Raw genomic sequence first — 20,960 nt, 5'->3', positions numbered from 1 at the left:
AGGTCAGCCATTTATCGTCCCCTTCCGACGAACTATAATCGTTTCCTCAAGACCATACTCGCAAATGAAGTCAAGGGAGAGCCGACAATTGAGTCCCTGAAATTTTCATCCCGAACGGGAATCGAGCCAGGAACATTTGTGTTAGTAGTCCGGTGCACTAACCACTACACCACAAGGAAAGCGCTTCGGATGTATAAAAGTGTTTTTTCGATTTTAATTAAAACTGTCAATCTTTTACAGTTAAAATATCAAAGCATGCAATCAAAGAGTTTACTTTAAATGATTTGCTTATCACCTTTGGTTGGTTGTTTGCTCATGCGTTGTAATTAATGCTTTAATATTTTAACTGTAAATGCTTATAAATGATTTTGACGAATGTTTACACTTTAAATGTAAATAATTACATTAGATGTATGTTTCCTTATGATATTTTATTCTGATTGGCTAACTGCACATCACGTGTTATTACTTAAGCAATTGCATTACTCAATAAAACTTTTCATTCATGATAACACTTGGTCCCACAATAAAGTACACATGTAAATTAAATAAAACAATAATAAAATTCGTGTTTTCATGATAATAGCTAAAAAATGTAATTATCAGTATTGAATGCCTCTTTTTGTAACTTCATAGGGTTGTGAAAGCGTTGACCGTGCGCACATTATTAGAATGAAACGCTTCCGCGCTTTATGCAAAATGTATTCGGTCAACGCTTTTACACCCCAATGAAGTTACAAAAAGAAGCATTCAATTCTGAATTGAAACTTCAAAAAAATATATTTTTGTCAATGATTAATGAGTTGTTAGATTCTTACTATACAATTAGAATGTATTTTGGCTATTAATGTTTTAGTTACCCAGTCCATCATATCACCGGCTTTCCTTTGATTATTTAAAAAAAAAGTGGTTTCTATTCACTCTTCTGTTCTGTAGTTTTTAGCAATTTTGATATCAGATTTTCTATTTTCAAAATTGTTTTCCTTCACCAAAACTATTTTTGGTATATCCCTATAAAGTCATTTCTTTTAATTGGTCCAGACATAAAAAAGGCTTTATTACACCAACAACTTTTATTGAAAAAAGATTTGAAAGTTATACTCTCCTAAATGAGGATGAATTTCAAAAGTAGTGTTAAATTTGATTAACACAATGCGGTATACTTTTAAATGTAATATGATATTTCGTATCTTCCGCAAAGTTCATAGAAACTAATATGACTTTCAGTAGGCCCAATTCGCTATTCTTATACTAACGGTTACCCATGCTTGTTCATCAGGGATTTATACATCACTGATAATGCAATCGTTTGACTCTGAAATTTCCTGACAAAGGTATACATACGGTGTAAGGGAATTCATAGATTAAGGTTGGATTATTGTATACCCAAGGCATATGATGCACTTTCGAGTGCGGTCGTTGGAAGTGAAGGGATACAGTATTTGATAATTTATGAACAAAACTCTGTGTATTTTTTATGTTCAAGGTATTTAAAATTAGGAACATAGGATATATTTTTTGTGAAATATTCGAAAATGTCCATTGATGCAATAAACAAGCCTTTGAATTTAATTTCTGTGAACAGATCAAGAATGATAAAGTACTAATATCGAACATAACTGTTTTGTCCAGGATTTTATTATAAAAGGGGTAAATTAAGGAAGTGTAAGTATTGTCGCCGATGAAAGACAAAATACTACTGTCTTTATTAAATATTTTACTGTGAATTCAACTTTTAAAGATTAAGTTACTTCCCAAAGTACGACCCAAAAAAAAAGTAAAATCACAACAATACTGAACTCGGAGGAAAATCCTATCGGAAAGTCCAGAATCATATGGCAAATTCAAATGACAAAACACATAAAAAATGAATGTACAAGAACTGTCATATTCCTGACTTGGTACAGGCATATGACAGTCTCGCCAAATTCCGTTCTATTTACAATGATGCGTGAACTAAACAGATAACAATGAAACATGTAACTCGCTACCATCGGTGATTCATCTAAAATGTACTTTTAGGGGCGCGTCCAGTCATTAAATTTCTAAGAGGCGGTTAAAACCATATGTCATCATTCATAAGCATTGATCGTAATAAAGGAGATTTCAACCCCATAATCCCCCTCGCAGTTTGAATCCGTTAATGACTTTTCTTTTTGTGGAAGACGGTACATGTGTGTTGACAGTTAGATTTCTTTTGTTTTGTTTTTTGTTTGTTTTCGTCTTTGTACAATTATGTTTCTGCTGAAGTTGAACCATACAAAGACATGTTGAAACGCATGACTTCACAATTTTAATTAGAGATAAATACGCAGTGTTTTACGCCAATTTGTGAGTACTTTTCTAAAGACATGTTTGACAAACTACAATATAATTCTTTGATTCTTCTACAATGTTCAATATTTTAAGGTTAACTTCGCCATGAACAAGAAAGGGAAAAAGAAATAAGTTATGAACAGAGTATAAAAGTGAGACGCTATTTTTATGAAAATTATGACTGTAATTATAGAAATGACTCAATATATTAAACACCAATGTCAGTATTTTTTCAAGAACGGTTGCGTACCTTGGTACCTGACTACAAAGGAACTTTGCTAAAACTAAATTTCGTACGTGACAAAAAACCTGTCAATCGAGAAATCGAGATTTGTGTACATTATATATTGTAAGGGTTTTCAACAAAGAAGTGTCAGAAAACATATAAAGTACATGTATTACTCAATTTTATAAAGAAACAGATTGTGTCATTTTGGTTAATGTTGAATTATCATTATAATGGACATGACTAATTTATGGGTTTGTTCCTGAATGCATTTGAATCATCCTGTAAAATAACGTGCACTTTGTCATATAGTTTCGCTGTTAACTTTAAAGAATTGACCGTTCTTGATTTGGAATAATTTAAATTTGTTCCCGACGCGCAATTAAAATCCCTTCACTTAATAAATTAAAGAATGAATATTCAATGATATTAAAAACTAATCCTAATGTTGATGATGGTCTTAAAACAATTTGAAGTACAAAATAAAAACAACACGCACAGTACAAATCACATGCGTCCGAAGCCCTTTTATTGATTTAGGACCTCTAAAACCTTTACACTTAAAAGTCAGAGATGAATAAATACGTAGGAAACGATAGGAAATGTATGAACTAAGAGAACGTGAAAAGAATATCCAATTTCTCTATGATCAACTTTGTATAAGGGAGTTGGAACCTTAGTTTTTTTATGCCCCACCTACGATAGAAGAGGTGTATCATATTTTCTGTTCTGTGCGTCCGTTCGTTCGTTCGTGCATCAGTCCGTTCGTCCGTCCGTCCGTTCATCCGTCGTACCGTTCGTTCGTCCATCTGTCCCGCTTTAGGTATAAGGTTTTGGTCAAGATGATGATGGAGTTAAAGTCCGAACAACTTGAAACTTATTAAAAACTAATTAACATTTTGATGATGTTCCTAAGAGCACGATTGAAGTACAAAATGAAAGAAAAAAATATAAATTGCATGCGTCCGAAGCCCTTTTCTTGATTCAGGACCGCTCAAACCAAAACATTTGAAATATAATAAAGAAGATGTGGTATGATTGTCAATGAGACAACTCCCCACAAAAGCAACTTCAAATATGTTAGCAAATGAAAAAATTAAAACAAATATGCATCGTATATAACTATGCAGACTATTACAATTTGAATTGCCGATCTCATCAAAGTCCACAAAACATGCAGACATAAAAGCTTACAAATATCTCGTATTTTTATTAAATATTATTTGGCGTGAAAACCTACTTAAAAATTTTTCTATCAACTTTTTATGACAAAATTATATCTATAGATACATGTAGTTTTATCATGGAAATGCAGAATAGTAGGATGCTAGTCCGATATATTTAGAAAAAAAGGAGAAAGATACCAGAGATCAAACTCAAAGATCGAAAACCGACTACGCTATGGCTAAAAAGACAAACACAGTACTCAAGACAAAACATAGAAAACCATAGATCAAGCAACACAAACCCCACCAAAACTGGGAGTTATTTTATGTGCTCTGGAAGGGTATGCTGATCCTGCTTCATATGTGGCACCCGTCGAGGTGCTCATGTTATCACAAACCTGGTAAATAGTCTAATTCGGTAGGTCACATTCGTGTAAAGGGAACGGGATTGTAGTTATGACAAAAGGGACAATCATATCCGAGATCATCTGTGAAATGTGTATTCCATAACGGACAACCAACTCGGGATGGCGTCCTTAAAATTAACGAAGGGATGATTTCAAATACTCCAATTGGAACTCTGAATGTGCAGACGGTTCAATCATTGAAATTATATATTAATATGAATGAAACATTCAATATTCAAAACAGTTTGCATAAGGTTGGGAGATTTTCGTTTATAGGCTTCAAAGAGATATTTAGAATTTTGTAAACATTGTCAGAAATTTTAAGCTGTTTATTTTGTCCGAATCTGAAAAAAATACTATGATATTAATAATTAGATTTTTACTTTCCTGCATTTGCAATAAAAAGTCAACATCGGTGCATGATTCTAACGCTTTATTTTAATGTAATTCGCGTTTCAATTGATCAACGACAAAATCTACTTATTAGAGAATCAGTTATGGTAGAGGGGCGCATTGCATTCACACCAATTTTTACACAGTTAAAAGTCTCTTCTGAAAAAATATATTTTTCATACTATTAACCTGTATTTACCTGTATTATTGGGGCAAATGAAATGTTTTATTTTGGCGCAAATGATATATGGTTTTTGTTTGGCTTAAATGAAAGATCATTTTGCCGTAAACGAAATGCCGAATGACGCAAAGGCAAAGCACTGCGGTAGAGTAGTAATTTCAAAGATTACATAAAAATAATTTATTGATAGTCTATGCAATATATATTAGAAAAGTAGAAACCTGAATGTTCAGTTAAAAGGCATATTTGTTGGCTGTAAACGGATTTCATTCGAGATTGCTGATTTATACAACTAGTTCTCTATTTGAATACATTCAAACTGTACCAAGATGACCAAAAAAAATTAAGGAACTATCAATTACGACCAATAAAATGCCCTTGGTATAGTATGTAAAAAGGTGGAAACTTTGCCTTGTGTACTATACTATCGGAAATTGTGTGATGGGACAAACATGTAAAAGTGATATATCAAGATATGAAAATAGGTTTGCCCATATTCGGCGACAAAAAATTACGAACTACAAGGAGGTGTACTCTCTCCTTCTTTTTAGGAATGGGAGTGAGGTAATCGGGGAACAAACGGAACGTTTCCGTTTTCTTTACTCCATCCTTTCATCCCTCTTTCTTCCAATCCCTACGATCTCCTAATCGATTTTCATAATAGTTTCCTCCTTCCCAAACATTTTCCTCCTCATCAACCATCTTCTTTCTACCAACTTCATCTCTTCAACTGATCGTCATACCCTGGCCTTGTTTTCTCGATTCCCATTTTCTACTTCGCCTCTTCAAACGAAAAAGGAATCAGGGATTATAAAAAAAACTACTACCACCTCAAATTAATTCTCTGTTTAAACATTTATATTACATACATTTCACTAAATGTGTTTAAAATCAGTAAAAATAAAGACTTAAAATTTTCAGTTTCTTATGCTAAATTCTTTTCGTATGACCAATTTTGAATTGACTTGTCTCAGACTTTTGATTTTTGGCTTTCATGGTTGAAATCTCAATTGCCAAAATAAAAAGTCAAAGTTCTCTTTAAATTTTGTATCAATTCTAAAGTAACGCTTAAAATATTCAAGATTTCCAAATTTGTTGCAGAAACAGGAAATTTTAACACTACTTTGTTCTGTAAGATGTGTTGTATTATTTTTGTTGCCAAGTATATTTTAAGGATTGTTTGTTAGTGGGTGTTTTTTTTTCACAAAGAATTGTAAACGCCGTACCATGAGTGATTGTTTTTGTGTTAAAAAATGTAAAAGCGAGCTGGACTTTTCAAGATCAATTCAAATAAATATCGGATCAATGTCGTGCAAGTGTAAATAGGTGTAAGACTACACGAACCCCATATTACGTCAAAGGTAACACCGGTGCGATTGAAATTCTTCTTTGAGGGATACATCTATAAATTTTGTTTTATGTGGTTCATTTGTATACATGTATTACATTAGCCTTATTTCAGATATCAAAACCACATATCATATAACTGTCCAATTACTGCATATCTTATTTAAACGAATGTCATATCAAATGATTAAACATACTTGCAAATTGAATATAGAAATTTAGGAAAAACAAGGATTTGTATAATAAAGACAAATCCCTTTGAAAAATAAGAAATTTTATTTCCCAATTATTTTCGTATGTGCAAGATGGCAAAGGCCTACATCACTTTATATTTATACTGCTAGAAGTTATATAATAGTTTTGATTTAATGCTCGTTAATATCTCTAACGTTTTCGTATTGAAAAGGTCACCTTCAAATGATTTAGTTGAAATATTATGAGTATTTAATAAGAGCGTCGCTTATAATGAACAGAAATAATCAGGTCAATTCTATTTTTGTAAAATCACAGAGGCACATACATCAATCATGTTTTTCGATCATATACTACAGGCCTACATTATAAGTACATGTCTGTTTAATATTTGATATATCGGACTTCATTATATCAATTATACCTCAAGAATATGTAAGATATTTAGCTTTTCTAAATACAGTGTATTGTTTTTAAAGGTCAGGTGATGGATTTTGAGTGTACGCGCCTATAGCTTGTTGTTTAGGCTTGAATTGTTATATTCACTTGTCATTCTAATCTGGTGTCCATAACCATGTTTCAATCACATACAAGTGCCTGTGGTTTCAATGGGTGAACTAAACAATCGTTTGGCGCTAGTAGTGACCAGAGAGGCAAGGATACTTTACAAAGGCGAAAAAAACTATTGGAGTTCAAAGGGGAAAAAGACATATCTTATATAAATATTGTCATGTGGTTGTCCGGCAGATTTTGTTTTTTGACTAAAAATATCTATGCCCCATAGGTATTAGCCACGTTACTTTAAATACAAATTTTTGTACTGCCATGGTCATATGTTATTAACCTGTTTTAAAGATAAAGTATACCGTCAGTTAGTTCCCTTAATGCTTAATTTCATAAAGATCCACTTAACTTGATAGACAATTTAAACCAGTACAGACGATATTGCGGTGACATATTCGCTTTAGATAAATATAGATTTAATCCTAAATATAGCAATATACTGTGTTCCCCGTAAAATACTTAGTATGTGTTGTCGCTTTAAGGACATGATATAAGATTTTCTCACGGATAATGCTATATCGGAAAGTTGTACAACCAGGACGACTTTTGCCTTCTTACTGTTGATTTTCCTATCTTTTAAGGGATCCTCCACTTAGTCCTTCTTATGCTGTATATAATATAGAGTTTGCGTAATGTTGTCGTGTTTAAAGTTCAATAACAGACTGTTACATGTATGAAGGTAGTATTTTCATTAATTACAACACTTATACAACAGGATACATATATCATAAATCTATAAAAACATCTAATAAGTTGCATCATTTATGTAGGGACTTTTTGTGGAAATTTCGGTATCGTAATTTGATACACAAATGGTGTTTCACACTTAGGTCTAAAATACTGTAATAATATTATATAATCAAAACTAGGTTGTTGCTACCTAATCGTTCATTGTTGTCCCACAAGATGTTGATATGCCTCTCCTCTCTTGTGAAAAATTTAAATGAAATATAGCTATTGAAATGATTCTTAACTTGTCTACATTCGAGATTCAAAGATGGGCCTATTGAAAAGACACCTGTCTTATGTTTAAGACCTCAAGATATCTTTGCGTGATGTGTTGATAGGTTTAATTTTATTGAAAATAAATTGCAAATTCTTTTTATTTTGTTCTTATTGTCCTTGTGTGATATTCACAGAAAAAAAAGATAGATAATCGTAGTGATCATTGAAAAATTTATTCCATCAAAACGCGATAGAACAAAATCTAGTTACTTCTATTGTAAAAAAGATTTTGAAAACCATCTTGTTTGTTGAAGTGTTTACGCTAATCGTTTATTAAATAATAATACAAAGCTTTACTTGTTTAGGAAATGGAGGAAACCAGGAGAATATCGAAGGATGTAGAAAAAAAAATATGCAAAATACCAAACAGCGCAAACAAAACCCACCCAAATTAAAATCCTGGTAAGTAGAAGTCTTGCGAAATATATGAAATATATAAAAAAAAAATATACGTTTATCGTCAAACTATTCCACTTAAGACTACAAGTGGGGACAGTCAAATCCTGGTACATGGGATTTCGTAATTATTACAATTTTCGATGTAGCAATAGCATTTTTCCGGTAACTTATTTTTTTTATCGAAAAAATAATTATCTAAAGAAATATTGTTACTCTGTTCTGTTTAAATCAGTATAAACTAAATATCGTTGAGATGGGATCAATCTCTGTGGGCCCCGCTGTGGAGAACGTGTTGTAAAAAAATCTGGGTTGTCAACTGAAACCAAAGTTTTTGATCTTGACCTTGACCTTTGACCTAGGAAGTTGTACATACACTACGGTATGACACACCCTCTGGTGTTGGTTAATATACTTACAGGTCAAGTATATTAATCTTTTGAAATCATAACGGTTCTTAAGATATAGAGCGGACACAATCTTTACCATATAGAACATGAGGTGGCCAACTGAAACCAACGGTTTTTACCTTGACCTTTGACCTAGGAAGTTGTACATACATTATGACACACCTTCTGGTGTTGGTTTATATGCAGTATAAACTTTGAAATCATAACGGTATTCTAGATATAGTGTGGTCACAATATCAAAAACAGAATACCAGGTTTATAAATTTTATACGCCAGACAAGCGATTTGACTACAAATGTCTCATAAGTACTAGTATATGTTCGTTTGTCCTAACTCGGCTTTAGGAAAGTCTGTGTGGATTCGGCTGAAGTGATATTGTTAGCGTAAAAAAAGAGATTTTTTTTCTATTTTCCACTATGTTTATAGGAAAATGAACAGTAGTACATATTTTATTGTTCTAAAAAGAAATCCCCTTTAGATCCGATTTTTGTTTTATTCATTCACATAATGTGTAATGAACAATTAACCACTTTTTTATCTCCTTTTATTCATGGTCGACTAATGGAAATTTATATAAAAAAAACACACACAATTTGAATGATTTGCTGTAACTTTAAGAACGCTAGCTTTTCAAGAAATTGGTTTATATCCAAAAATGTTTAATCACTTGTGAAATACATAAAGTCCGGATATGAAAATAAAAATACCAGGCTAATAGGGAAAACGGTACTATTACATTTTCCCAGCATTAGGTTGGCCTTTAGTGTATCCAAGGCAGGTGACGGAAGTCAACTTAGGAGTGCTGTGATTAGATGTAAGAGTACAATAAATATTTTTTTATTTATTAATGAATAAATGCAGTGTGTATATTTACAATGTACATTTTGAAACCTATGAAATATTTTCTAGAGAATTATTCGTAAAGACTTTCAAAATTTGATGAATTTGATGTAAAATGACGATGGGCATGGATATCATTAACAAGCTCCTTTGAAAGTTGGTCATGATACTGTTTGGCTTTTATTTTTAAAACAGATTAAAAAGTACTAACACCACATATAACTGTTTTATCCACTGGGTTTTATTATAAACAATGGTAAGTAAGAAAATGTAAGTATTGTCGCCTATGACAGAATTATAAATAGTTCCGTTTTCCAACAGTGTATGCCATACGCAGCGACATTTACGCGATATGGTCATACCTGGATCAGGTCCTGTCCGGAACAACCATTTCTTAAATTCCACCAATCCGCCACTCCATGAAAAACCCAACATGAAGAAATACTATACTTGTATAATGATAAGATATTGGTGGTATCAATAAATATGACATTGAGTTTGTTTTTGTGGTCACTTTTTATCTTTTTATAACAAGAAGTCAAAATTAATTTATACACGCCCATGATATTAACATTTATTGTATCATTGAACACCAAAGGTTGACATCCAATAAAGTCTTCACATGGCAAGCTGTAAATAAGACAATAAAAGCCTCAGTTGAGCTATAAAAATAATTGGACCAATCACTAAAGGTAACTAATACAAGGCTTAATGTAGTGATGTTTAAATTTGTGATTTTCAAACATAATAAAGAATATCAAAATTATTTTATCAAATTCTTATAGAACACTGTTTTATGTGTAACTTTGATATTGCACTATGTTGTTTTAATATTATTTGATGATAGTTTGTCTTTACATAAAATGGTTTTGACATTACGTAATAATGTTTGATATAACTTAATATGGAATAGTTATTTTAATTTACCTTATGATATTTCGATATTAGATGATATGGTTTCGTATTGGCTTGATATAGTCTTGTCATTACTTAATATGGTTCTGTCATTACTCGATGTGGTTTAACCATTATCTAATGTAGTTGTGACATAAGCGAGTGTGGTTTTAACATTACTTGATGTGTATGTGACTTAACGTAATGCAGTTGTTTCATGACATGATGTGGTTATTTTCTGGCCGGAAAGGTGTAATTTGAATGATCTAGATTTAATTCCAACACTGCACGTATTTCATTATGATAAGAATATGAAAATGAAACACACAAACACACTAACAAGATAACATGCTGTTTCTTAAAGCGTTTGCTTATGAACATAGTAAAATTATACATTATAGTATAAAATATAATGGTAGCAGGATCTGAGCAAAAAAGAAGGTTTAAATTTAACCAGAGACCAAAGAACAAAGATGTAAATAGTTGGCGTGTTTAAAATCTATGTTCCTGAGTGCACTGTCACTGAAAGGCACGTACTGAATGGGCCCACTTTCGTAACGTTGCTCATGCGACGGTTTATGTAGATTTATTTAAATTTATAACTATATAAAAGAAGATGTGATATGATTGCCAATGAGACAACTAGTTTTGTTTATAAAAATAAAATTGAGAATGGAAATGGGGAATGTGTCAAAGAGACAAAACCCGACGGCCACCAATGGGTCTTCAACGCAGCGAGAACTTTTCACCTGGAGGCGTGCTCCAGCTATATTTCTTAGGGAAGAAAAATCAACCTCTTGACCCAACTGAAGTTACAAAACTAGTTTCCAGTATATAATTGAATACATATTTCAGTAAAGTGGAAAAATTCATAGACACTATATACATTAGAAAAATAATAACTTTTGGATATAGGTTATCCGTTTACTTTACTGTACTGTTTTATTTAAACAGTCTAAGAAAAATTGAAGTATTTTGAGTTCAGATTTCTGTTTGATTTTATTTCTGTTTTCTTTTTTTTAATCAAAATGATGCTCACAATTGAGTTGACTCAGTAATATATACAATGCATTAATAGGCAGTTTTGCTGTAATAAATGTTACAGACTGAGTACCAACAACAAATTTAAAATGTTTTAAAAAAAAGTCCATCAGATTCTTTTTTAACTGCGTTTATGCCTTTTTAATATTATTGAAATTTTGCATAGCAGAACGCTTGGATAAAAAAAATAAAATGTTTTCTGTAGCTAAAATAAACTTTCCAAGAGTCATTTAAAACCTAACTCTGCCGGAACTAATCATTATTATTTAATTCTGACTGGATGACCAACCGTCCATTTATGTTAATGTATAAATTTATATTCATTTCGATTTGCCTGGATGACCAGTCGTCCAATAACTAAACGGAACATGCATGACATCAGGATAGTAAAAGTACAACTAAGGAATGTAAAACAAAGGGTAAAAAAAATATTTGTTGTATTTTTGTGAATGAGCCATTATGACATAACTAAAATATCTGATTATTACACACCTGGCTCGTTTGTTGTGGATAACTACATAGTTAATTGTTTTATCAATTGAAATATAATTTTTATTGTACTTGACAAAATTAATATCACCTGTGTGGTATGGAAATATACAAAATTTGCACCCATTAACTTTTGTACGCAAAATATAAAGAAAAGTAATCAATCATTATTAAACAACATTAACATCGTTACAATATTAACTGATATAACAATATGAACGTAGAATCGTTTCAAAAAAAAAACAATAGCGAAAAAGCATTAAAATTTGTTTTCATATACAAAAAAAGAAGAAACAAGCAACCATTGATAATATCTTCATCGATTCGAATATATATAAGGGGACATAATGGACAAACTTTGTTAATTCCTTCTCAGATTCGAATTTTCACAAGGGGAAATAATGGGCAATCTTTAGTAATTCATTCTTAGAATTGAATTAAAATAAGGGGAAATAATGGGCAATCATAAGTAATTCATTCTTAGAATTGAATTAAAATAAGGGGAAATAATGGGGAATCATAAGTAATTCATTCTTAGAATTGAATTAAAATAAGGGGAAATAATGGGCAATCTTTAGTAATTCATTCTTTGATTCGAATTAAAATAAAGGGAAATAATGGGCAATCTTTAGTAATTCATTCTTTGATTCGAATTAAAATAAGGGGAACTAATGGGCAATCTTTAGTAATTCATTCTTAGAATTGAATTAAAATAAAGGGAAATAATGGGCAATCTTTAGTAATTCATTCTTTGATTCGAATTAAAATAAGGGGAACTAATGAGCAATCTTTAGTAATTCATTCTTAGAATTGAATTAAAATAAAGGGAAATAATGGGCAATCTTTAGTAATTCATTCTTTGATTCGAATTAAAATAAGGGGAACTAATGGGCAATCTTTAGTAATTCATTCTTAGAATTGAATTAAAATAAAGGGAAATAATGGGCAATCTTTAGTAATTCATTCTTTGATTCGAATTAAAATAAGAGGAAATAATGGGCAATCTTTAGTAATTCATTCTTTGATTCGAATTAAAATAAGGGGAACTAATGGGCAATCTTTAGTAATTCATTCTTAGAATTGAATTAAAATAAAGGGAAATAATGGGCAATCTTTAGTAATTCATTCTTTGATTCGAATTAAAATATGGGGAACTAATGGGCAATCTTTAGCAATTCATTCTTAGAATTGAATTAAAATAAGGGGAAATAATGGGCAATCTTAAGTAATTCATTCTTTGATTCGAATTAAAATAAGGGGAACTAATGGGCAATCTTTAGTAATTCATTCTTAGAATTGAATTAAAATAAAGGGAAATAATGGGCAATCTTTTGTAATTCGTTCTTTGATTCGAATTAAAATAAGGGGAACTAATGGGCAATCTTTAGTAATTCATTCTTATAATTGAATTAAAATAAATGGAAATAATGGGCAATCTTTAGTAATTCATTCTTTGATTCGAATTAAAATAAGGGGAACTAATGGGCAATCTTTAGTAATTCATTCTTAGAATTGAATTAAAATAAAGGGAAATAATGGGCAATCTTTAGTAATTCATTCTTTGATTCGAATTAAAATAAGGGGAACTAATGGGCAATCTTTAGTAATTCATTCTTAGAATTGAATTAAAATAAAGGGAAATAATGGGCAATCTTTAGTAATTCATTCTTTGATTCGAATTAAAATAAGGGGAACTAATGGGCAATCTTTAGTAATTCATTCTTTGATTCGAATTAAAATAAGAGGAAATAATGGACAAACTTCGAATTTACACAATGGACAAACTATAGACATCCTTTGATAAATTCCACCTAAGATTCGAATCTATACAATGGGGAAATAATGGACAATATTTGGTAATTCATTCATATATTTGAATTTACACAAAGGAAAATGATGGAAAACCTTCAATAGTTTCTGCTTAGATTCGAATTTACACAAGGGGAAATAATTGAAAACCTTAAGAAATTTCTTTTAAGATTCGAATTAACACAAGGAGAAATAATAAACCTTCGTTGGTAATTCCTTTTTAGATTAGAATATACACAATGTAGATTCTAATTTACACAAGGGAAAATAATGGACAACCTTTGACAATTCCTCTTAGATTCATATTTGCATTAGGGGAAATAATGGACAGCCTTTGACAATTCCTTCTCAGATTCGAATTTACACAAGAGGATATATTGGACAACTTTTGATAATTACTTCTAAGATTCGAATTTACTAAAGGGGAAATAATGGACATCCTTGGCAAGTTCCTTATTCTATCCAAACATATATTATGTCATCCTCCTTAAGCATTACAATTTTATTCAAAAGGTAGACATCATAGTATAGATTTTAGAGGGTTTCAAGGGGTAGAAGATATGTTGATGGTGTCATTGTTTGTTCATCTTTCGATCAGCGTCTTTTTTCCTACCTTACTCATGTTTATCCGTGCATCGGTACACTATCTTTATAAAATTTGTTACACCAATGAATATTATACAATATAATCAGTGTTGAAGATGATATTTTTTTTTTAGCATATAGCTTGTCAAACATTTAAATTGGACGCATTTTTCAGATGCACATCCATACTCCAAGGTAAAAAAGTTGTTCCACTATAGACACACGCGTTTGATTTATTGTTACTATGGAGTGGCGAAATGATAATTATTAATTAAAAGTACATTTTCACTTTGATCCATTAATAAGATAACTACTGTGGTACGGACATACACATTTCCGCAAGTTAACACACGCTTACGTCACTTCTATATATTTTAAAAAAGAGGTCATCAATAAATGTGTACAAGTTTACAAATCCGTAAATATAGGTGTTGTAAATGACGCGTATCTATCATTTCGTCATAATTTCATTCATAAATACAATTATGTTCAGCCAATGGTAATGTGTCTAGTCCTTAAGCTATTTATGAATTAATTTTGCGGTTTCTACTATAGGTTATATAAAGGTATAGTCGAATATGGAACTATTAAGAATAAATGAAGATGAACTCGATATTATCAAGTGTAATTGTAGTCCTCATTATGACTGTCTTTTCAATATCTGCAAGAAGTATACCATGTGGTAAGTATTTAAAGCTTTTTCAAGGTTACATGATAAATTTGCTGTTTACAAAAGTATGATTTTTTCAAAATACTAAGGATTTTCTTATCTTAGGCATAGATTACCTTATCCGTATCTGGCACAACTTTTTGTAATTGTGGGTCCTCAATACTCTTCAACTTTGAACGTATTTGGCTTTATAACTATTTTTATCTAAGCGTCACTGCTGAGTCTAATGTAACGCGCGTCTGGCGTACTAAATTGTAAGTCTGGTACCGTTGATAGCTATTTGCTATCTGTGACGGATATACGTTTGATTATGCGTATGTGTTTAACAACGAAATATAGGAAAAAAATTACATCAAATAAATTGTTAAAAAATAATTTTAAAAACTTTATATGAATAAAAACGTAGATTATTTACTTAAAAGATTTACACATATTTCCATAAAATAAGATTGTAGGTGATTGCTTTTGAATACATTTTAATAAAATATCGAAATTGTTAATGTTTTTCCACAGTTCAACATTGAGTGATATATGGAAAAGAATAAAAAGGTTAAATAGATTTTTACCAGTCATTTCACATCTTCAATGTTTTATTAGTTTAAGTTACCAATGCCCAACTCAACTTTTATCACCCGTACTTAGAAGTGACAAATAAAATTACAATAGTGCTTTCTATTTGTTTTAGCTGAAAATGAACAAGAATTGAGATTTTATCTTGAAGAAGAAGACCCCATGAAAGCAATTGCAGCACAGGTAACTTTTACAATTCTTTTCAAATTTATTTTGTATTTTTTGTTTACAAATATGCTGAGTGATTAAATAAAGTATAGAGGTAACATTTTTATAAGACAAATTAAGTAAACAATTTGTACGTTCAATGCAGTGTTGTTTTATAGATAATTAAATTGTGCTAACAAAATCATTTGTAGTAATAATATAAATAATGTTTTGAAAACGATCCCTAGAAGAGATTTTTGCTGTTTTTTTTTCTTCATATTTTTGTTTTCAGACAAGACAGAGTCCTACCAATTATATATGCCTAGATCTCTTGGGTAGTCAAGGTCGTCAAACGCCCCTTAGTAGTAGTACGTTAGTTTAATGGAGAAACGTTAAATGATAGAATAAGAATTTTAAGAAATTGTTTTTGTTTTGTTTTTCAGCTAGGATGTCTCATAAAAAATGTAGAATATTTAAAGAAAGAAGTGAGAGAACAAGACCAAAAGTCCAGGAAAAATCGTCATTTAGGAAGACTTCGATTTAAAAGACAAAAGGATTGAAAACTTACAATAGCTACCAGACAGTTCTTTTGTGATTTCCAAGCGTTTCTGTGATATATTTATTGAATGAATAATATTTATTGAATGAATGATATTTAATGAACGAAAGATATTTATTGAACGAAAGATATGTATTGAACTTTCCAAAGATTGTTTTTAATCAGTATTTGTACAATTAATCCATTTACATTTGTCTGAATTTTTTAAGAATAAATGTTTTGTTATACATGTTCGTTTCTCTTTCTTATACGTATTACAAGACTATTACCAATAAGTTTCAAATTTCTACGTTTCAATTAACGGAAATGAGTGATATTCGGAATTTAACATACGAACATTATTATAAAATTTGAATAAACATATGTTGTATGAACCTGTCGCTCACTCTATACTTTGCATTACGGTTTTGTATTTTTGAGTTCTTTCGTGATATTCATTAGTTTGAAAGCTTTGAAATCAGTTATGTAAGCAACAGCCTTTAAATTTATCTGAATAGTCCAAATAACTTACACATTTTAAATACATTATGCGTAAATATTCTCCCAGTAACTTCTTGCATTTATTTTTACTTTATTCCTGTCATGTAATGTTGTGCTTTTGGTGTTATAATACGATTGCCATAAAACAAGGTGTTTGACTAGCCACAAAGTTAGGTTCAACCACCATGTTTTTCTTAAAATTTCCTGTACAAAGTCAGGAAAATGGCAGTTGTTATCTTTATCTTATAGTTCGTTTCTGTGTGTGTTACATTGTCGTTAAGTTTTTTGTTGCATTTTAGCTTTTCTAATGTTTCGTTGTTTTCCTCTTATAATCGATGTGTTTCCCTCGGTTTTAGTTTGTAACCAGGATTCATTTTCTTTAAATCGATTGATGACTTTCGAACAGCGGTTAAACTATTGCTTTTATTATTTCAAATCATTGCATTATGATATTTTGATTTATAGACATATTTAAAATCGATTTATAGACAAATATGCATCAACACCAAATGTTTAAAAGTCAAATCGAATGTGAAGAAAACGAAGAACACCTCAGCAGGGAGACCTGTCATAGACAAATACTATCTGAAAATCAATGTATAGTTAAGACACAAAATTTGTAAATGTAAATCAAGCGTTACACTAATTTCCTCATATTTGGTTCTTTAGGGCGGTATATTTACATAAAACTTAAACATGGTGTATTCCCTTTGTTGTTTGATGTAAAAGATGTCCGTTTCGGCTTGTCACGGCATCACCTTGATATAATCTTGAAACTACACAAAGTTATACAGTTCAAGTTTTATTGCCATATGTCATTTGGATTAGCGAAATACATGTATATGGTCAACTGTATTAAAATAGACGGACTGCATGTAGGCCAAGAAAACTAAAAAATACTTTGAAAAGTATATTATAACAAAGGAAATGTTACTAAAAATAAGTTTTCATATACTGACGTAATATCAAAACTTATATAATTGAAATGGTTCTTTCCTCGAATGTTTGTTCTTTATTTACTATAATTAGATATATAAAGACGTTAGACAAGCAATAACCAATCTTTCATCATTCCTTTTCAATTTTAATTACTAAAAGGCTTCACATACAATACTTATAAAAAGAAGATGTGGTTTGATTGCCAATGAGAAATCTTTCCACAAGAGACCAAATGACACAGAAATCAACAAATATAGGTAACCGTACGGCCTTCAACAATGAGCAAGGCCCATACCGCATAGTCAGCTATAAAAGGCACAGAAATGAAAAATGTCAAACAATTTAAACGAGAAAACTTACGGCCTAATGCACAATAATGAACGAAAAACAAATATGATACACATCAACAAACGACATCCACTGAATGACAGGCTCATGACTTGGGACAGGCACATATATACAGATGTGGTGGGGTTAAACATGTTAGCTGGATGCCCCCTCCACCTTAGACAATGGTGTAACAATACAACATAAGAACGAACTATTAAAATCAGTTGAAAAAATACTCAACTCACCAGATATATACAAATAGAAATACATCTATCAAGAACACAGAGTGAACACAATGATTCTTATTCTTTTGTAGTCTTAATGCAACTCTATTCAACCAAGTGCTATTGCAAAATAGGCAAGTGTGAACAATTTGACAATGCTTTTCAAATAACGTGTTATATTTAATTTCTTCGCGTTAGTAAGTATTCATAATTGTTATGATAATGTAATACGATGTATATTTATATTGGCCTAATTTGTTCTGTGTTGCCTTATAACATCAAATATATATTTACATTTTATATGTTTACAAACTATTTATAGTTGTTTACAAAACAAAATTATACCTGTGTAGTTTAGAAGTCACATGAACAATCATAGATTCTGATGGAATGATTTTTAAACTTTCTATTTGACTTTTGTAATTATTCCGGAATGGTCATAATCTATGATGCTTAATTCAAACTTCTACATTATTCTAGACGTCCCCTTCTACATTTTCATTGAAGTTTCCATTCTACAATCTTCTAGAAGTTGCTAGCAACTATATATACAGACACCTAAATTAGACATGATCAAGAATTTATACGTGGATTGACACTTTTTTTTTCTTCAAACTAGATTGTATACTTACTGGACATATATATATATTCCATTGGATTCGATTACAGTTAAAAGAAGAGTTCCGAATGAAGGAAAGACCAAGGATATTGGACCTATATTTTAAACGTTTAGTTGACATTTCAATTTGTACAATATTTCTTGTAAACTTGTAAATAGACAAAGATGTTTTTACTGATTTATTACATTACGTATTTATGAACGAACATTTCATGTATTGGCATAACTCTGTCAGGTGTTCAGCAAATGTGGAATACATGTGCTGAATATGCATGTTGATAGAGGTTTTGGTTCAATGCAAAAAAATCATACATTATTTAATTTTCTCTGAACGCACGAGATATTTGGCTACTGTACGACTGACATATTGCAAACAGTGTTTTCCATTAGCTGATGATTATACTTACCTCGGTACTTAACTTTAAATTGATATCGACAGAAAATACCACAAATACATGTAAAGGTAGGAATTCTGATTTCGTCCTTAATAGGATTAACTATGTGTTCTATTTAATCTGTATAAAATCTTTTATGTTATCTACTGTGCTGTATGCTAGAAAAATGTGGAACAATTCAAAGTCAAAGGACATTTCTAAGTTGTTTTCAGCACTTTATTGTCACACTTCCAGAGCACCTGAGATTACCCTCAGTTTTTGGTGGGGTTCGTGTTGCTTAGTCTTATGTTGTGTCTTGTGGATTATTATTTGTCTGTTTGTCTTTTCTTATTTAGCCATGGCGTTGTCAGTTTATTTTCGATACATGAGTTTAAATGTCCATTTGGTATCTTTCGCCCCTTATATGGACTAGTTGACATATACGAGATCAGATAAGTGCCAATTATACATGTACTACATTCTATTACTACATGGTGCATCGTAACAGGTTTGTTCAACTCCAATCTTCATTTAATAGAATTACCTACCGACGGTAGATGGTTCTCTCGAGACACTGCAACTTCCGTCTCCAATACAAAATGACCTGCCACGAAACATCACAATAGTGTTGTAGGTTATGTTTAAAATCAATCAAACAATCAATCAATATTACGTCTGCTATCGAAATTAAGTAGTATCTTTTTTTTAAATTATTGTTTCGATGGCTATATCTAATAAAGAAAGTATTCTTATTTGTCTGTATACTTTTTTTTATTGACAATGGCAATAACCATCAAAGGTTTCTTTTTGATTCAGAAATATGCACCCATTGGTTAGGGTTTCTGAAGTTTGGAAAAGTTTTAGGTCCAGGGAAGTCGTAAACCCTTATGTTATTACTAAATTGCTGATCGACATTTCGAATAGCATGTCATTTTAAGACGTTACAGTACATGTATTTTGAAGCTGCAGCCGAATTACATCAATCAGAGATATATGGTGGGATAATTGAAAATATCCATTATATTAATCTGTTACTGTATGTTTTTTTTTTTTTATTAATACGACGACTAACAGTCATACTGCATTCACTAGTAATTGAATTTTAGTCCTAAACTATCATTTTGATCTTTACATCATCTGAAAAATCTGACCAAAAATGTATGAGTCATATTCAGTCTGTCAGTCAGATTTCTGATTTACCTACTGCGCTTAATTTAGTATTGTTCACACAATTGCTTGCAGTTAAATCGGTATGCTGCTGATGTTTACAGGTAAATAACAGTTCGAATTCATACTGAACAGATCTTTATTGACTACATGCGAGTAATCTAAAAAATACTATGGACGTCAAGTTGGTTACCTATTCCCTATTCCCTATTCGTTACCTATTCCCTATTCCCTATTCGTTACCTATTCGTTACCTATTCCCTATTCCCTATTCGTTACCTATTCGTTACCTATTCCCTATTCCCTATTCGTTACCTATTCGTTACCTATTCCCTATTCCCTATTCGTTACCTATTCGTTACCTATTCCCTATTCCCTATTCGTTACCTATTCGTTACCTATTCCCTATTCCCTATTCGTTACATATTCGTTACCTATTCCCTATTCCCTATTCGTTACCTATTCCCTATTCCCTATTCGTTACCTATTCCCTATTCCCTATTCGTTACCTATTCGTTACCTATTCCCTATTCCCTATTCGTTACCTATTCGTTACCTATTCCCTATTCCCTATTCGTTACATATTCGTTACCTATTCCCTATTCCCTATTCGTTACCTA

This window comes from Mytilus galloprovincialis, chromosome 10 (genome assembly GCF_965363235.1).
Source record: "Mytilus galloprovincialis chromosome 10, xbMytGall1.hap1.1, whole genome shotgun sequence".
NCBI classification, from domain to species: domain Eukaryota; kingdom Metazoa; phylum Mollusca; class Bivalvia; order Mytilida; family Mytilidae; genus Mytilus; species Mytilus galloprovincialis.
The sequence above is the reverse complement of the archived record's forward strand: the minus strand, read 5'-3'. Positions refer to the sequence as shown.